Consider the following 20,454-nt stretch of genomic DNA (forward strand, 5'->3'; position numbering starts at 1 on the left):
AGTTGTGCAGTGGGGTGAATCAGATGGGTCACGGGCAGAGCCAGTGATAATCGGACACGATTGGCAATCAGACAGGATTGGGCTGAGGTTTTGCAAACACACCTCTGCTCGTGGTGGATGGAGAGACAGAAGGTCAAATAGATTATTATGTCTCCTTCTAAGTCTCTGGACTCCATGGTGTTGTCAGGCTACAGCTTCATGTCAGGCATGTGCTTCCTCCCCTGATATCAGAGCAGCTCAGTCTCCACCCAGTTGCTCGTTCTTGTTCCATCTGGGCATGCACAGACCATGCAAAGCCAAAGGGAAACTAATATCTAATATCTGGGGCGGACAGGTGGCTCTGCACCTGTGGCTGGAAGGTTGTCGGTCTGTATCCCTCGACCGCCAGAGGAATCCTACTCTCCCTGAGCAAAGGCCCTTAGCCCTAACTGCTCCAGGGGCGCTGTATAAATGGCTGACCCTGCGCTCTGACCCCCAGCTTCTCTCCCTGTCTGTGTGTCTCATGGAGAGCAAGCTGGGGTATGTGAAAAGACAAATTCCTAATACAAAAATTGTATATGGCCAATAAAGTGATCTTATCTTATCTGTACCATTTAGCCTTTACACGGGTCCTATTAGACCTGATGTTGGTACAGCAACCAGGGCAGGCATGCGATTTCTCTCTCTCTTTCTTTCCCTGTCTGTGAGGCTTCTGTGACAGCTTCACTGTCTCCCAGTTACGGATGAGGGAGCACTGTGACACAGACTCGTGACAGAGGTGTTGTTCGGGCTCCTTGCTGAGGATAATCCTGCAACACTCCTTTCTCCTCGAATGTAGGATTAAGTTTTAAAAAAGGCTAACGCAATTCAGTTTGATCATCCTTTCCAACAAAAGAAAACAGGGTTGGAGATGTCTAGGATATACAGTATTTCTGAAAAACCATTTGACAGTTTCCTGTGGGAATGACTGAGCTGAGGTTTGCAAGCATGAATGTACTGTAGTTACAGCTGGTCGTTCCGATTTATTATTTTCCATTGGAATTTGAAATTGCCAATTGTGTCTTTCTGTCTCGATTTGCTGTCAGGTGTACACAGTCACATGTGAATCCGGGAGAAACCTAGCAGACCAACCCCATTCCACGGTACAATGCCGGGACATTTAGATACATCACTTGAGGAATCCTGGTCTCACTCTGGGTCATGACCTGTCCCAGGTTGGAACCCGTGACATCAGGATCTTAGAGCTCAGCTCTCACTGGGAACAGTGTCACATCTGTACCATGTATGCTTCTATTTCTTTTTTGAAAGGAGAATGTGAGCTTCTCCTTCTCCTCTTTTTCTTTAAAACATCAGCTGAACCTCTGCTGGCTGCGTCATTGTGCACCTCTGCCATTGTCACTGAATCTTGCTGGCAGAGCTCGTCTACAAAGTAGGCCGCGCTGAAGCACTGCCTGCCCCCTGCTGGGTCACCATTTTCAAGCCAGAGAGGGGCAGTCCACAGGCTCTCTGTGCAAGCACTGCCTCGACTGTTATTCCTCGGGGGGGGGGGGGTCATACTGTGTGTATGGGCGTAGACATACTGTATGTGTATGTATAGAATGCATTTTGCAAGACATAAAAATACTTTCAAAGCTAGTGGATTGGTGGGTAAGAATGCTACAAAATTCATAGTCTACAAACGAAAATACTTTATGTAAGTGTCTTCATTTGTTATAGATGCATACTGCATAAATTAAACGCGAAACCATCGGCTCTATTAACATGTAAATAGCACGGAACCATTGCGGGGGATGTACTGTACAGTCTTTTCCTGGCAGATCATGAAAGGGTTTAAACCGTCACATCCTCATCCAGGAAAAGCAACCCTTCAGATACACGGCCGGACAATATAATCCGCTAAAATAATGCAAAATGACAATCAACCGAGAAAGTGACCCAGTTTTTTTTTTAAGTGAGTAATACAGACTTTCTGAAAAAAAAAAGCACTTGAAGAGACCAAAACGAGACACGTCTTCGCTATTTTGCACTAAACTGTCACACAGGCCGCCGGAGGTCTGTTGATCTGGGAGCCGGTATGGACGCCAGAAAATGTCAGATCACAGATCAAAGTTTGCCTCGATCGAGGATGTATTGATTGAGGTTTCGCAGCCCTGTTCCCCGATTTCATGCCGTAAAATAAATAAATAAATTGCAGTATACGGGAACGGTTTTCTTTTGAGGTCGGGCCGCGGTCTCATTAAAATGACCCCTCGGAAAACGGGGGTTTCGGGCTCTTTATTCCCCTGGCGGAGCCGCTCTCGAGCGGTCTGATGGATGCGGAGATGAAACGCGTGACCTCATTACTGGCGGGACCCCGACAGTACAGCGCTCTCTGCCTCTCTGCTGTTGCTTAGCAATTCACCTCGGCTTTCGTGCTGTTGAGCTGCTGCGCCTCAGAAACCCTGTTTCTTGTCATTAAAGGACAGAGCTGGGAAGATGAACATCATTTAAGCCCCCCAGCCAGGGACCATGCGGTATTTGCGGTGGAAGCGAGGAATGTTTCACACCGCAGACAACCCTTCAGCAATAAAGCAGGCACAGCAGTTACACACGTTCTATTACAGGTCCATACCAAATTGCGACCGCACATTTGGAACAAGATTTAAAGCATCACATTCTTTTTCATCCATTATTTATCCATTATTCCAGTTCAGGATCATAGTGGAGCCTATCCCAGCAAAGCAATGGGCACAAGGCAGGGTGCACCCTGGACAGGATACTAGTCCACCGCAGGGCAGACACTCACAGACGCCCCAGGGCCAGTTTTACCAGAAGCCAATTATCCTACCAGTATGACCACAGTATGTCTCTGAGAGAGAACCGGAGCACCCAGGAAACCAACATGACCACAGGAGAACATGCAAACTCCACACAGACAGCACCCCAGGAATTGAACCCAGGGCCCCAGCACTGTGAGCCAGCAATGTTGACCCCTGCGCTGCCGGGCCGCCCCCTTCATTTCATCCATAAAATGTAACGTTGTCTGCGTGAAGCAAGGAAAGAAAACAAACCTGCATGGTCAAGCACAAAACATCATGAACCCCGTCATCCAATACAATTTGGATCCCGATTAAGATTTGAAACAGAAGACTAGTGGTGCACTTAATTAAAGACCGCTGCCTTCTTTTAAATACACAAAAATGCTTCTTCTGAAAAGTGAGACTTCTGATGTTCCTATAGCAACGGACGTGTTTTACACTCCTTTAATGAATCCAAATGAATTTCATGGGGGACAAAAAAAATGCCCTTGCTAAGTTAAAAACTCGGCGGTCACGTAATGAGCATCGCTCTATCACAGTGGTGCTCTCATTAGCTAATATATGTCTGATTATTATTCTACAGTTTAATAACTGCAAGCACAGGAAAACACAGCTCTGAGAGAGGCTGAGTGCAGGGGTAGGCTAGCCGTGGAATCGATAGCTAGCACACATCCTGTTAGGAGCCGGTGACGTCTGGCATCATTGCTAACCCAGGCGTGCTCGTCTGAGGTGCATCATCACGTCTTCCAGAGGGTTTGTTTCACACGGAGGCATTGTGGTGGAGCATTAACAGAAACAGAAGATCTAGAGAACAGTAAAAAACCACGGTTTGAAAGGAGAGTAGGGGTAGAATATTTCTCCTAAATAAAGGTGTTTCTCTCGAAGAGAGATTTTTCATGATCGCACAGATACAGCAAGGAGACACGCTTGAATTAATAGACTGACAAGTCCCCTCCTCACCACTGAACTGATGGAATAGGTTTTGAAGAATTCCGACTGTAATTATTTTTGGTCACTAAGGTGAATCCTCTAACTGTGCATGGTGCTCCCCAGACTCTCCTTTTTAGCTTAAGAGACAGGGTGTAGACAAGACAGGAGTGGTCAACCCTATCCATTTTAGATTTTACAAGTTGCAGTGTCTTGCATATCAGTGGGCTAGAAAGAGCTACAGAATCAACCCACTTTGTAAATTCTAACGGCGCTTTTAATGAGCCATGCTCCAAGCCTCACTATTCTTTTCTCCTGTCAGCACTCTAGGCATGTGAGAAGCAAGATTCCTGTTGCACAGCAGCTTGATAACCTTCAGGAGTTGAGAACTGCAGGCTCTCTCAGAAACACCACTAATGAAGGAGCACTGCTCAGGCAGCAGTGTAGAGGAGTGGTGAGGGTCTCTAGGCTCATATGTGGTAGATTGTGGGTGCAAAACCCATTTGGGACCCTACTGCTGTACCCTTCAGCAAAGCACTTCACTCAGATTGCTTCTGTAAAATGCACTACTCTACAAATGTGAGTTGCTTTGGAAAGAGTGTCATTGAATTTAATGTTAAATTGTACTATGTTCTGCTATATCACTGTGACTCCATAACTCTTTCTAGTTTGATGATAGCACACAGGCAAGACACTGCAGCTTGTAAAATCTGGAACTGATCTGTTATGGAATTGGGAGTCCCAATTGCTTCTGGGCAATGCAACATGTTGAAGGTCTTTTATAACATGCAATTCTGAATGAATCATGAACTGGGCAGTGAATCAAATGAGAGCTTGTAGCCAGGTCCTACCTAGACAGTGCCTTTGAGATGCCACAGCAAAATGAAAAAATGTACAAAGGACACATGCCTGCCCTGTGTTTCCAAGAAAGCAGCTACAAATCTGGCCTGATTTGATCGTTCTGGGTGCTGACAAGTATCACACGAAAGGAAATTCGGTGTGACAAATAAATTACTTTGCTGCTAGACTGAGAGAGAGCGAATTGTTAAATCCTGTTACATCTTCCTACCTACAGCTCTGATGCTCACACCATATGGCTGGCTCATCTGTGCCTCTGGGGACAGAAAAAAAAACCATGACAAAAGTGCCTGTTCTGTGATTAAAAACACTGAGTTAATGAAGATAACTACATCACAGGCTCTGCTGAAAGCTGGCCCAGTGTGCTGGAGAATCGTGCTTTGATAATTACTGTTCTGACTTTTACAGGTGTGGTCTGCTGGAGTGGGTAGCTCTACGAACAGAGTGAGCATGCAAATGAAGCTTCAGCTGGAGCTGGACTTGTTTTTCACCTGGGAACGAGAGCCCTACATTTTCCTTTTCCAGTCAGTCGAACGTGGTCAATCTGAGGTGTGTAAATGCACTTCATCTCTACTGAGCATCACGTGGGAGGGAAATTGAAAAAGGTGATGATTTCTAACATGGGCCGTCAGGGGACAAGAGGCAGATTAATTTAATTAATGAATAAAAATCTTGAGCGTTTAAAACTGCTCCTGACAGTGTAACATTTATCACTGCGGTGATAGCCATGCATCTGAAATTAGAGCTCAGCATTGTGACGATTAATTACAGACCGACCATCGTTGGTCTTCCTCCACTGACAGTGATCACACTGACTGCCTGAGCAGTTCTACAGTACAGTACATCGGGGGAACTCTGCTGTTGACCAGCAGGAGTGATAAAAGAGCAAGGCTGGTTTTCTAACACTTAAGAGCCCAGCAGTTCCCCTCTGCTCTCCATTTAGATCAGACTTTCCCAGCTGGGAGCCAGCAGGCTTCACCTTTCCCTGTGATGCCTGTGAAGATCGTTCCAGTAACTCATGGGAGAATCCTACTGCTGCCACCACGTGGTCACCCTTTCGTTCCTGGGAAAGGGAAAGCTCTTAATTGCATGGAACTGCTTTTAAAAACTAGAACAGGAGGCACTTCTTTAGCCAGTGGAAGCATGGAACAAGTTGCACCGCTATGTCGGTGAAGCCGATACCCTGGTTTCTGTCAAGAAACAGCTGGGTGAAATCTTTGCATGAATTAGCTAAGTACTACCCAGTTGGCTAGACAGCCCAAATGCTCATTAGCACTTACATTCTATTTCACTCACCAAGTTTTGGAAAATGTTTTGTGTTAAACTCAGTGTTCGAAATGACAGGCTTCTTTTTTTGTCTCAAATGCTTCCTGCCGCCACAATTAATTTTCACCCTTCTTGAGAATCTCCCTCAGGAGGCTGAAAAGGTTACTGTTAGCACCGTGTGGCGGGAGAAAGAATGTCATCCTGCCACAGCGACTCACTGTTACCAGCCAGCGAAATCCCTAATGAGGCTTCGGTGCCGAGGCGCGAGTCTGCTCGTGAGCCCCAGCTGCACGGCACTCTTCCCTTCCGCCGGAGAGCCGGAGTGACAAGGAGAGAGTCCTGAGGAAGAGCTGGTCTCCGCGCTCTGATCTCCAGGGGCCATCCAGCCCGGCGATACTGCGGGGGAGCAGTGTGCAAAAAGGCATTAACAGAGCCACCTCTCTCGAATCACTCTTCCCTGTCACCCGTCTAGCACTGCTCCCTGCGCAAGGCTGTTATTAGGTCAGCCTACACGTGCCGTCGTATAACAGCGTCCGACCAGCCTGCACACATACAGAAAAACAAAAACTGTAAAAGTCAGCCTGTTCACGTGTGTAAATAACATTCTGAAATCCCAGCTCTTAATCCCAGCACTGCCTTTTAATACTTATGAAGCTCTTGTTGACTTTACTTTGCGTGTATTCTGCACATCCCTGCAGAGATGGGGGACTACACCACACCCAATCTGTGGTTTCCTTTCCGATATTCCCACGCCTTCACAATTTCACTGTGGCTGCTTGACTCTTTAGTTTGTCAGTAAATGTTTCTTAAGAGTCAACGTGCTCTGCCATCGCACGCGCTTGCCTTCTTTCAACAGACGTTGTTTTCGGACATTAATGAAAAGTTCTTTACACCAGTCTGCGTGACGTGCTTCGCAGTATCTCTTTTATGGCCTCTCAGTTTGTTTCAGTCTTACGTAAGCCGTAGTTCTGTGAGTTACCTCGTGCCTTCACAAGGCGCGCTAATTAAAGCGGGTTTAAAAAGCAGCACAGCCCCCCTGCGTCTAACACAGGGCGTGTGATATATTGAGCTTCAAACAGAATAACTCTCAAGAATAAGAATGGCGTCATTAAGTCTCACTGCAGTAGCATCGTAGGCCAGAATTCTGTGGGGTGTCAGACCATGAGTCTCAGCTGTGCTGGTTTTCTGTATGTCTGGGCCTGCAGGCTCTTTCATGTGTGGGCGAGGTGTCAAGGTGCAACACGTTGAGGGGGGAGGGCACCGAGACCAGAAAGGTGGCGTGGAAGTGTGTGCCATTCTTTGTACATTATCTGGCCTCTGTCTCTATCACTCTCCACAGGGCAGTGGGGCTCACTCTGCTCCCCAGCGCCTCAGTGCGCAGAGCTCTCCACAACATTAAACCCCAGCAGAAACAATCCTGTCTCCTGAATTATTCACCGCTCTCTCACAGCCAAGACAGGCGCAGGAGAGGAGAGGAAAGAGATACTACCAAACTGGAGGGGCGAGGGAGGGAGAGAGGAATCGGGGAGGCATTGGGAGTTAAACGATTCTTTTTAAAATGGGATCGGTGTCGCTCTTGGATTTGTTGGGAGCAAAGGCGGGGCTCGTGCTGTACTTACCTTCCCTCACTTCCACATGAGGTAGAGACTGTGGGGGTTTCGAGAGCTAATTACATTCCTTTCGCTGGCACTGAGACGTAAGAGGGAATACTGGCATAGTTCTAGCGCCTCATAGCTCAGCTGTGGCATCAGTAAGGTTTTATTTGCTGAGGAGAAGATGTGGACAAGGGAAGAGTGAATGAGGATCTATCCCTCACAGCCCTGCTTCTGACTCATGCATCTCAGCAGTGACAACAAAGAAACCGTCTTGTAGACATTAGGTTCTCTTTCAAAACGTTTTAAAAAATTCAGGGCCATATAGAATACTGTACAGATCATGTTTGTCAACACTTGGAATTTAGAGGTTAGAAAAGGGCTCCACAGCCAAATCAGAGTGTTTCCTTTCCTTTCCTTTCAGTATGGAATGACCCTGTACCTGCTTTTATAAGACAATGTACCTATCATTTCTTCATAAGATTTGAATTTCTTTCTGTGACCCTTTTAAAGAGAGGATGAAAAATGAACAGGAATACAGAGATTTCTCTGAGCTCACTCTGTTCTAATTTTTTTGATTTAGCCAAAGTTTTGGATGTGTCTGACACCCGATAAAATCACGTACTTTAAAATCTACAGCATGATCTCATTTCAGAATAAAAGATCCCTGGTTTATGACTAAAGCTCATATGCTTTGCGCCTCTAACCTCAGATGTCCTGCATCTGATGTTGGTGGTCAAGACTGCCTACTACTGATTGCGTCACAGTCTCTAGGGCGTGTTCTGCTGAGCCCTCTCAGTGTATCTTGCATCATATTGGACTCCAGTGTTTGATTACAGATAATTAAAAATTAAAATGAGGTCCACGGGCTCTCTGGTGACATAGGCATTCATCTAATTATCTTGGCTCATCTATCGAAACAATGCTGAGAGTTAACATGCAGTCAGTGCAATAATTGTATTGATCTTCTTTCAGAAAGTCACCACCATAGTGACCACAGTGTGCTGAATTCTGACAAGGCCAAGTCTACGATTTTTCACTGTAATGACATTAAAGACAGCTTACATTTTGTTGAAATTTCTGTTGGCTCAATTTTCAACGGTCTGGTTTAATATGTTTTGTTTTATCTATCTCCTTAAAGTGCACCTCACAGGAATATATGATTGGCAGTGGGACCCACACTGTATCTAGCACAAAATTTAATCACTCTGGCAAAGTAACGAGCAAATTATGATATATGGAACAGCAATAAAATATTTCAAGTATCTCCCAAGTCTTCTTGAAAGGAACAGGAGTATCTATACACGTCAACCAAATCTGTAATGAGCAAAGCTATCAGTTCAGAAACCATATTTCAAATAATGATGGGCTCATAGTAACGAACTGGAGAAGATGCTTCATTCAAGTTTCAGCTGGATGTCCTGTGTGTCATCTCTGATTTAATTCTATATTAATTTCAGTCAGCTCGAGTAGCTGTAACTGATCTGAAAACAGATTTCTGGTGTGCTAAAACTCGACTGATTTTCAGGCACATGCAAATCGCAATGTAATCAAAAGACATTTCCCCAGGAATGTAGAGAAAGTGGTCACCAGTGATCTGGTGACTTGCCGTCTGCCTTAAATCAGAGTTTATTAGATATTTGTCACCATTGTATTGAAGTGTTCCACACCCATGTAAATAAAACAGGGAAAACAATGTTTGCAGAAGAGTGAACAGTTCTAAAAATATAAACCTCTTAGTCAAGCACTCTTGTCTTTCAAAGTTCCATGAACAGATCAGAACGTTTTTCTCAAAAAGAAACTGTTCTAATATGGCAATCAAGCAGCCTGCAGTGTTTCTAAAGGCAGTGTTGCCGTACTGTGATTAATAAGTACCGTGACCATACAGTAAAAGAGTAAGGTTAATTCTTTCATCCCTTAGAGCACAGCTTACTCCCACTGAAATAGTCAGGAACGAACACTGGGTGCATGCTTGTGCTCCAATTAGTGCAACCTTGTCACTCGTCACTGTCAGTAAGGAACGCCATCATTCCTGAGCAGAACCAGTGTTGACTTTAATATTTACTATCTGGTTTCTTGACGTCCCAAGGACATTGTTGTGTGTAATTATTTTGGCTCCTTTATATTTTGTAGTGGTGAAAGAAATCAGCAGAACAGGATTGAGCTTCCCCAGAAAACTCCCAGGATTAACATACAATATTTAGTGGCTTCTGAAACTCGACGTGTTTTGAATCGTTGTTAAGGAATGACCTAATTTAATTATACAATAAGACTGACATTATCGTGACAGTGAAATCTGTGGAAGAAAAACCATTTCACTTTGTCTCCTTCACACTGCATTCGCATTACCTGAATAATGGGTATTGTCCCTGGCCTTAATCACACTCGCTGCCTATGAAGTAATTGACTGGGTCTCCCTGAAAGGATGCAGTTTAAATTTATATTGAAATGCTGTGCTGCATTCAGGAAGTGTGACTTCCTAGCATGAAAAATATAACATATCTAATTCATTTTATATAGGTGTTAAACTCAAAGCCTGGATTAAATTAGTTTGCCAGCATGAGGCTTGATGTGTTATTTTTTTCTTCCCAAAGGACTCTTTTTTTCCAGCAGATTTTTGCTTTTAGCCAGCGGAAAAATTGGAGTGTCGGGTTTCTAACAGGCTGCTGGCGGATGAGTCAGTCCCTCTGGGCCCACAGACTCTCTAATTGGACAAATGTTTGATTAATCGGACAATTCTAACGATTCTCGTTTGCGGGCTGAAAATGTCTTGTAGTGCACCTTGGAACTGATGTAACATCATCGTCTGTTTTTGAACTGAGGAAACAAAAGGCTACAAATGGTGAGATCGTGGAGGAGGAGTTTAAAATGGAACAAGAAAGATGCTGTTGATGAGTCTTTAGCAAGCGAGGAGTTTAAAAGGCCCGAGTTAGATGCTGATAAGGCACAATGTCAGAGAACAGCAGCAAGCTTGCTAGCCTGCCAACTCCTGTAGCTGGAGCTGATGTACTGACTCCATAACAAGCACTATTGATCCTGTGGACCCAGTCAAACGTCAGAAGACAGGAAGCAGTTATCTTGTTGAGGGGAAGTGTAAGTGTAAGTGTAAATCGATGACAAAGCCCTGTAATTACAGAGGAAAAGCTAATCACCTACACCCAGGGTGCTGACAGACAAGGTGCTCTGACAAAGCACCATTACAAATTGACAAGTATTTACAGTAAGTGGAGAATCACAGGTTTCCCAGTTTAACAACTGGAGGTGTGGTTTACTTTTGGCACATTAAGAGCAACAACATAAGTTATTTTAAAAACAAGATGAATCGCATTGGGACATAAGAAAGGCTACAAACCAAACTAGTCCACATTTACCACACTGAGCTAGTTCGACTGCTAAAACTGATTCAAAGAGCTGATATATTTTTAGCTCTATTAAATTGAATTGAGCTTTTTCTTATTATTTATTATTTTTAAAATATGTAGGTATGGTGCTAAAATTCCAAAACTCGCTACAAAATGCAATACTGCTGCACCTGAGTTTTCTAGGGAGCAACAAGTCTGAAGAGTGAATTGAATTCAGGAGGTACCTGGCTGACAGGTAGTTTGAATAACTGCAGTCTTATTTCATCCTCACCCTTTGTCATTAGCTAATGTTTCAATTGACCTTTGCTGAGGTTTGCTTTTGTCCGTGTATCAGCAAGAGCGCATGAAAGGATTTTTAACACAACTGCACAGCACTCTATAACTGAATTGATAGCCTGGAGATATCGAAGAAAAAAATCTCAATCGTTTCTCAGCCTCCGACAGCAATTACTAGCAATTTCTCCTGCAACAAGAGCACTATTAAATTCAGAGGCACATACCGCACAACTGTACTGCATGATGCGATGTGAATCGTGCTTCAGGAAAATTGCTTCATTACACAAATAGGGGAGGTGAAGATTGAGTTGTAAGCTCCACTGAACAGCAGAGGCAGGTGTTCTTATTTGTCACTATAGCTGTTGTAGCAGCACAGGGCTGCATGCAAATGCGCTCTGGGGAGAGTTGGATTGCAAGAGAACAGGCAGCCATTGAAACGGAATTGCGCTGACAAGATGATTGTACCATCTACAAGTGCTCATCTTTTTCTTGATGTTAGGTGGGTCCCTCTTATGAATTCTGAGCACAATCCCTTGCTTTTCAGAAAATGATGTGATTAAATATAGCGATTTGAAGTTCTTGAAATAAATATTGCGCGGGGAACTGTTTTTCATATCTGTCTTCTATGCTTACTCAGGGTATGCACTGGTGTGACCTGTCTTCCGTTCTCAGCGTGGCTCCAGTCATCCAGGCCAGGGCTCCTGGATAAACCCTTCGCTCTCACGCAGCTGTGAGGTCATGGGGGAGAGACGAATTGATCATTCGTTGATCAATTCAATTGATTAGTAATAAGTAAATGTCGAATGGGTGGGGAAGGAGGAGAGCTAAGAAATCTGGTCACACAAGAGGAGACCGCTTGGTCCATTCCAGCTCAATGAGCCACCGATTTGGTCATTAGTAGCTAATTGATCCCAGAATCTCATCCTGCCGGTTAAGAGGAGGAAACCAGGATATCGGCTTCAACAACATGGCTGTTTGGCTTCTCCCAGACACCCTTTGGGAAAATAAGGGCCCCCATTCTCAATTTGACATGTTCACCGTTTCCACTTGTATTTCACCTGGTTCGTGTTTGACTGTCGATTCTGAAGACATCCGTTTGGGTTGCCTTTGTCAGTGCCTCTGAGGATTTTGAACCCTTGAAACAGGTGCCCTCTTAATCTTCTTGGTTCAAGGCTAAAAAAGATCCTGATCTATCAGCCTGCTGGAGCTGGGCATTCGCAGAAACATACCTCCGTGCTCGTCTCCATTCCAGAGCACGTGGTGACCAACATTAAACACACTGTTCCTAACAGAACATCTCTTTTGTAGACTGTGGTTAAACCCAGAGCAATAAAGAGGGAAAGTTTATATCTGGGGATCCTGAGATTAACTGTGTCGCTGCTGGCGTTATGTAGTGTTTGCTCAAAGAGGCCAGGCAAAAGTCACTTACACTGAAGTCTATCTTAAAATCAATACCGTGACAGCGTTCTGACTGATGAGCAGGACCCTATCTCTTCAGTCCTTCCCTCCCTGCCGTGAGTGTGTGTTATACATTTCACACTGAAAGGACACAAAAACTGGGCACATTTTTACTCTTTCACTTCAGTAATCCTTTAAAGAAATATAATTGGGATAATCCTTTGCAATTTTTTTTTCAGCTCTTCACACTATATTAGTTGGATCTGAAGGCAGTGTTTTTTTTGGTCACTTGCTGAATGTCACTTTGAATAACAGCTGCTGAGTTGGGCTCAGGCGTACCAAATTCTGAAGATACAGTCATCCATTCACGTTGTGAATGTTTATAATGGTCAGGTGAAAAATATGCATTGCAGACATTCTGCAGAGAGATGAGCCAGCGAACCTGGGATGGAAACAGATTAGCTCTCTTAGTGACATGCCAGTGGGGTTTGTCCCCTTAATTCCATGTGATGTGATTGTCTGTTCATGCAGTCTCCCCCTGTATCTCCCCAGTATCTCTCTGGAGTTCCCTGCGGGCATGCTGTCAGTAAGTTCTCTCGCTGTGTCACGGCTTGGCACCTACCGTCAGTGCAGAAGGACAGCGCAGCTTCTGTAGGTTCTGAACACATACCGTTAGCTCAGCACTGAGCAGCATTCAAAACCAGGAATGAGTCCCACAGTGAAGGCTGCAGTGCTGCAGGCTTTACTGGTACTTTAAAATTAGCAACCAGTTAAGGTTTAAAAAAGGCATTTTCTTATCTTATCCTTCGGATGAGACGTAAAACCGAGGCCCTGACTCTCTGCGGTCATTAAAAATCCCAGGGCCTTTTTTCGAAAAGAGTAGGGGTGTAACTCCAGAGTCCTGGCCACATTTCCCATTGGGCCTTACCGATCATGTCCTCCTAATAACCCCCATCTGTGAACTGGCTTCATCACTCTGCTCTCCTCCCCACTGAGAGCTGGTGTGTGGGGAGAGGACTGGAGCATCATCCAGGTGGGGCTGCAGTGGTGGAGGGGATCCCATTACCTGTAATGTGTTTTGAGTGGAGTGTCCAGAAAAGCGCTATATAAGTGTAAGCAATTATTATTATTATTATTATTATTATTTTTATCATGCAAAATCATTTGTTCAATAAAGATCTTCTGAAGATGAAATCTTCTTCATTCCTTTTTTAAATGTTGGATTTATTTGCACCTTCAATTTTTATTATGTGTGAGACAAGAGTGTGTAATCTGGTCGTTCGATTGAACCTGAAAATCTCTCTTGTCTGTTTCAGGGCAGTTTTTTTTTTAATCAACTGTGATCTTAAAGTTAGTATTAGCATGCCTTTGCCTTTGCTGAATCCTTTATGTGCTCATACTGTATGTGTTGCGAATGTTATGCAAATATGATTCTTAAAATAAATTCCTTAATCTGCTGCATATACTGCTCCTGTGTCAAATGTTTGTTTTGCTCTGCAAAAAACAGTGCAGTATTTCTCACAGGGCTGCATCTAAGATTTACTACAGCCATTTTCACTTCTCTGTTGAGGTGCAGAGAACAAGGCAATAAAGATAATAAGCAACTTTTCAGATTGCACTGAATCTCAGTATATTACACCGGCAGCAAACTAATAATCTCTGCATCAAATGTCAACAACAAGCCGAATTAAATATTTAATTATCTTATATTTGCTATCAGCATTAAAATGATGAAGCATTCTGCTTTTCTTATCTCGCCAGAAACCATATTAACGGTAAGAAAGAAGAGCAGGACCAGGCTGAATTAAACAGTTCAGGCGTTCTGTATAAAAGTTGCCTGGTGCGTTGTGACACAGATAACAGGAGGGCAGGCCACATCAATATTTCTCTTGACAGAAATCCTGTCATGGCTGGTCTCGACTATTGACATCGCACTGGCTTTGACACCACACTGGAAAGGCTGTTATTAACCCTGTGTTTACTGTAGAGAGGCAGATTAGGGGGAGAGTCATGAGATGTACAGTTGGAGACTGTTGATCTAAGAAGAATACTTAGAAAAATCGAAGGACTGGACAGACTTTAGTTTTTTCTTCAATGTGGCAGGAGGAGGCATGTCAGGCTACTGCACGGAGCTGTTCTGGGACTAATAATCTGCTGGATTTCTCTTCTGGGACATCGGATTTGGGTTACTGGGTTCCATGGGGTTCATTTGTCTTTGTAAGTGTGTGTCCCTTCAAGATACCTTTTTTGTATTCTGTTCTTTTTATAAGTAGGTGATGGTGGAATGTTGTTTTTAAAGGAATTAGACTACCATTATCTGGTCTGTCTGGCTTGTGCTGGTCTGAGGGTTCACTGGTGGTTTTTAGGATAGAGAACTTTTTGTGCTGTTAACGGTCTTGGCGCCCTTAAATTAAGGTGGCCAATGCAGTAGGTAGACTGCATGTTGGAGTGGTCGCTAAAAAATCCAATCTTGTGCTGGTGTCAAGTACAAGGACATCTTCAGTCCCATGCTTTCGATGTGTGTGTGAGACTCAGTCTGATCACGATATCCTCATGTTGACATCAACATGATTGGTTGATGGGCTGGAACCTCATTGAAGATAAATGACATAACAACATCACCCACTTTCCTCCGACTTTTTGAATAAGATCCGTGGCACCACACACAGGTTTGTGCTCTTGTCTTTGTAGGGACCCCATTCTGATGTTCATTGTATGTTGATTATTCAACACCCCACTCAAATGAAACTCCACCTTGGGTGAAAATAGACCAAAAACAATGATTTGTGTCCCTTTTGGATTTGAAATAGAAGATGACTGTGTAGAAATATATGTATTTTCCACTCTGGGGATGCCCCCACATCATCTGCCAGCAAATGTTCTCACATTTCTGCCTCGCTCATTAGAATCTAGGCACATGCATACAAGCAGCTGAGGCATCTTAATGTGAAATAACACAGACTGAATGGATTAATATGAGTTTTTAAAGAACAAGAAATAAGAAACGAAGTGAAACTGCCAGTAGAAGAAAACACCAGTCATTCTTCTGAAGCATTACGTGCGCAGTTTTATTTTTTTAATGTGCTGTTGCTAGGAAACCAGGAGGTAGAATCTGTGCTTCAGACGGTCTTTCACATCTCCTGTCACACCTTCTCCCAGAGCTGGCACCTCAGCCAGGGCGTCGCTGGATTACTGAGACAAAGTGAGAAGCGAAGACGAGATGAGCTGGGTCTTAAACAGACAGCTGCCCTGAAACTTGCTGAAAGAAACTTTTTTTTTCCCCTGAAGAAATATCAAATACGCAACCCCACTTGAGGCTTTGAAGGCCTGGCTGTTGGTGTGGAGAAGAGTTTCATGGCACCACCTATTACTGTATGAGGAATTCCCAATGAAGAGATATGTGGATCCTGTGCAGACGCAGGAGTAGGTAGGTGTCGAGGCAGGCAAACAATCCAGTATGTCAGGCGAGTCCGTGGTCAAGAGGAGAAAGGTGGTTCGAAATCCAGGAAGTACAAATAGTGGCAAACAATCCGAAACGGGAGGCGAGGTCCACAATCAAAAGGCAAAAGGGAAGCCCAGAATCCAGAGGAGCGCGAGGTACAGAATAAATGCCAGGTAGAGCTCTCAAGGAGTAGACTCAATACCAAGCAGCAAGAAGCGGGTTTGAATGGCTTAAATACTGCAGCCGCCCGCACGGTAGGGCGTCTGGTGCTGAGTTAACACATGCGGCGGTGTTTGTCATCATCGCCCCTCTGCTGGCACTGGTCAGCTCTCCTGGGAGCTGGTCTGGGCAGGTTGGCGGTCGTGACGATCACTTCATGTACAGTATGGGGGACAACAGTGCTTCTCAATCCTGGTCCTGTTGGTTTCTGTTCCAGTTACACAGTAGCACCTTTCATTGACTTAATAATGATATTCATGTGAACTGTTTGATCCCCGCCCTTAAATATCTTGGTGCTTTATAACCGCTGTATTTTGTGAAATAAAAAATCCCAAACTTGTGACTAAAAACAAAATGTAAATATTAATTTGAAACCACTTTTTAGATCAAGTAAGCAGGTGTGCAGATCACCAGGACAGAACTGCGAGTGTAGAATAAAAGTCAGCATGTTCCAAAAAGACCAAAAGCAATCAGTCTAGAGAAGATCAGCCAGGTGCTATATTGTATTACATATTGCATTAATTCAGTGTTGCATCCTGCACCCCTGCATCTTGAGAAGTATATTGATGCAGATTTTTCACAAAGCTTTAATTATCAATGAGTAGAGAGCAGAAAGACTTTGCATTAATTATTGGCACAATAATTTCAGTCTCAGCTGATCCAGTGCACCTAACTAACAGCAGCAGACAAGAGCACGTATTCCTCCAGAGAGCACTGTCTGCAACTAGGCTTTCTGAATGAATGGCATCCGCTTGACAATGGTGTGCAAAAAAAACACTGTACCATCATCTGTACCTTAAGTGTACCTCCTCTTTAACACCTGGAAGTCCTCATTAACTTTACAATTAACTGAAGTGAAGTCCTATCCCGTTAGAGAACTGGGGGGAGTTAGCATTGGCCCTCCTTCTGAGATAAATACATTGAGAGCCTCAGAGGAGAGGAAAGCTCGTGCAAAGCTCCACCCACAGTGTTGAAATAACTGGTAATAAGAGAGAACCTCAAAGAGTCATCTGGCACCAGCACCTCATAACACTCGCCCTTCAGATGTTGGTGAGCGAATTTCAATTATTGATGCTTGTGCTCATGAAACAGATGGTGCTGATGAGAAATTCCCCATGTGGGGTCGTGGGCTATACACGGGAACAACAGAGTTTAAAAGGAAAAAAAAAAGAAAATAGAATGAGTATTCGGTTAGTTTGCCTTCCACCTTCTAATTGTTTCAAGAAAACAATCATAGAATCAAGTCATGTCCCTAATGGAGCTTTAATGGTCCTCGATGTGGTACCGTTGTAAAACCACACGAGTGCCTTCTATCTACCGTGCAACTTCATCATTGGCCTGCCCCTGTCACTTTTAACCAGGCTTCCCTCCTCTTCTTCACGCTAATGGGGAAGACGTTTCCTCTCTTCCTCTTTATCCACAAGTCTGTCTAGCTGATGCCTCTCCCTCTCTCCTGTGAGCACCTCACCCCTCTGCATGATTAGTACGCCGACCTGTGCACCTGTTCACCTTTACACCTATACACACCTTAACACCTACTGTACAAAACTGTGCACCTGTTCACTTCTACTGCTGCACACCTACACTCCTACACACCTGTTCACTGTACACCTGCACTCCTGTACACTTGTTCACCTGTACACCCACACACCTGTTGACTATGTACACCTGTACCCTTGAACACCTGCATACCTGTTCACCTGTTCACCTGTACTGCTGTTCTCCTGCACTCCCATGCAGTTATACAGTCCGTTCGGGTCCCAGCAGGTTAATCAAGGGCAGGTTACATTCCTTCCTCACTGGGGCATTGGAATTAAACACTGCCTTTCAATGAAAGCACCTGAGCCACCTTATCCCAATATAAGCTTATTGCATCTTCTCACTTATTTTTTTTACCATTTTTGAGTACATTATTTTACAAACATATCATATAAATATACACTATTGCAATGCAATTTCACTTTTCAGTGGTGCTCTTAACACGGTGGATATCTGTAAAATTCAAACTGATGGGATTGATCGCTTTTTACTCTGACCGCTGCTATTTAATTCTTTTGAATATATTCTCAGTGCACGCTAAGTGTGTCTTTATTTTCTTAGTAATTATTTATGAACTGTACTCCTGTATTCCTGTACTGCTGTACTCCTGTCCTCCTGTTAGCCAATTCTCCTGTAATCCTGTACACCTGTACTACTGAAGGGTGATGAATCTGAAGCTCATTCAGCACAGTTAAGAAAAGAGATAATCGTAGCAGTGGGAAACTCGTAGATAACTGGGACTGACACCTGATCTTAGAAAAACATGTGCCAGGAGTATTGTTCACACAAGCACTCAGAAAAGAACTGCTACACAGTGTTTTTTTGTTTTTGTTTTGCTTGTGTGTTTTGCTTGCCTTTGTTTTTCATTTATCACACCGCTGGTGTTGAAGCGGGCGGCAGTGTTCCGAGCAATTTGAGATGAATAATTGCGTCGTAAATCAGGCGCTGAAGGAGCTCGGGATGGCTCTCCTCCCCCGGCAATATATCGAGCCGCCTTATTGCTTGAAATCCATTTCTCCTGCCGGCTGAGGTGCCGCCGATGGGCCACGAGCCGAGAAACAGCACCTGATCTGTCACTGAGAGAGAGAGAGCTTCGGCAGGCAAGCCTGCCAGGAGCAAAGACGAACAGACAGAAATGGAGAGGTATCCTCCCGTCTCGACACCAGGTCTGCCGTTAGGAGGCAATTATTCACAATTACCTTCCGTGGGATCTCAGCACAAAGATATCATCCTGCAGACTCTCCTCTGAAGCCTGGCAGTTTTCTCTAATCCCCTTGGACTTGCTTGGAGTATCAGAATCCACCTCACAAGTTCTGACTGCAAGAGGCAGTACTGCCACACTCACACCCTCTCTGTGCTTTCCTTCAGAAGCGCCCTTCTTTGGAAAGTAGTATAATCCCTCTTAAATAAGAGTCCTCACAGGGCCCTGCTGGACACTGCTTCTCCAGTAAGAGCTGTAAAAGTCATGCCCTTTCCTCTTCCACTCCTGCCTTTCGCTTTCTATCGATTCCACGAGTGTGCCATCAGAATTGCAGCCTGTTAGTTCTCTCCTGGGGGCTGGCAGGGCAGGTCATTGTCTGAGCTAACCCACCTGAGGAACTCTTTAACAAAGGGCAAGGCAACATGAAGACATCAGATCCTCTTACAAAGGGGCTCATGTCAGGCCCGTAGAGCAGAAGCAGCAGAATGCTGCAGGATAAGTGCACGTGTGAGGAAAATCAGCGATAGGTTGCACTCACATGCAGTTATACAGTCCGTTCAGGTCCCAGCAGGTTAATCAAGGGCAGGTTACATTCCTTCCTCAATGGGGCATTGGAATTAAACACTGCCTTTCAATGAAAGCACCTGAGCCACCTTATCCCAATATAAGCTTATTTTATCTTCTCTTCTAATGTTGAGTACATTATTCTACATATATGATGCAAATATATACTATTGCAATTTCACTTTTCAGTGGTGCTCTTGCCACGGTGGATATCTGTAAAATTCAAACTGATTGGATTGATCGCCTTTTACTCTGACCGGAGCTCTTTCATTCTTTTGCATATATTCTCAGTGCACGCTAAGTGTGTCATTATTTAGCAACTTTTGACCCATGCAGTCCTATAGGCTAATAATGCACAGTATAATAACTGAAAATATGTATATTTATAAGACCTGTGGTGAATACCGTTGTCCACCCCAGTTAGCGTGGAGTTCTCAGAATTGTTTTGAGGTGTCAGAGGTCACAGCTCTCCGCTATCTTGAGTTCCATGGCAACAGAATGCATTGCCATGGCAACGGGAAGTCCAATCCTGATGGGTGAAGAGAAATCAGTGGGGACTCGTGTGTGAGAAGCTCGTAGCGTTTTATTAATTTCACTTTGAGAGTTTTTTTTTTTGTTCCAAGGAATTCATTCTGTGTGTATCCTTTCTCTCAACACAGCTTCAGCTTCTACTGGCGATTTTTCTTTCTGCACCGTTAAATTGTCACAGCCCGTTGGCAGGCTTGAACGTAGGTCACCTTTTATGAAAACATCAGCACAACCCCTTCAAGAGCAATATTAATTTTGACAGGGCCTCTAATTGTCGAGCTGTTTTTTTCCAGTGTGTCTGGTACACTAGAGGGTTTCTCCATTCCTGTATGGCAGCAATACCAAAAGGGCCAGGATGGGCAGTATTTCCTCTCCGCTGGTGAGATTTGTCATCACAGACAGGCAGTAAAGGTTGAGAAGGTCACAGATAAGGGCTTTCAGAGAGCTCTAACTCGTACATCACACCAAAACGGGCTGTCACATCTCCAGCATTGATCCACCAGCA

This window comes from Lepisosteus platostomus, chromosome 18, assembly GCF_059453375.1.
Source record: "Lepisosteus platostomus isolate fLepPlt1 chromosome 18, fLepPlt1.hap1, whole genome shotgun sequence".
NCBI classification, from domain to species: domain Eukaryota; kingdom Metazoa; phylum Chordata; class Actinopteri; order Semionotiformes; family Lepisosteidae; genus Lepisosteus; species Lepisosteus platostomus.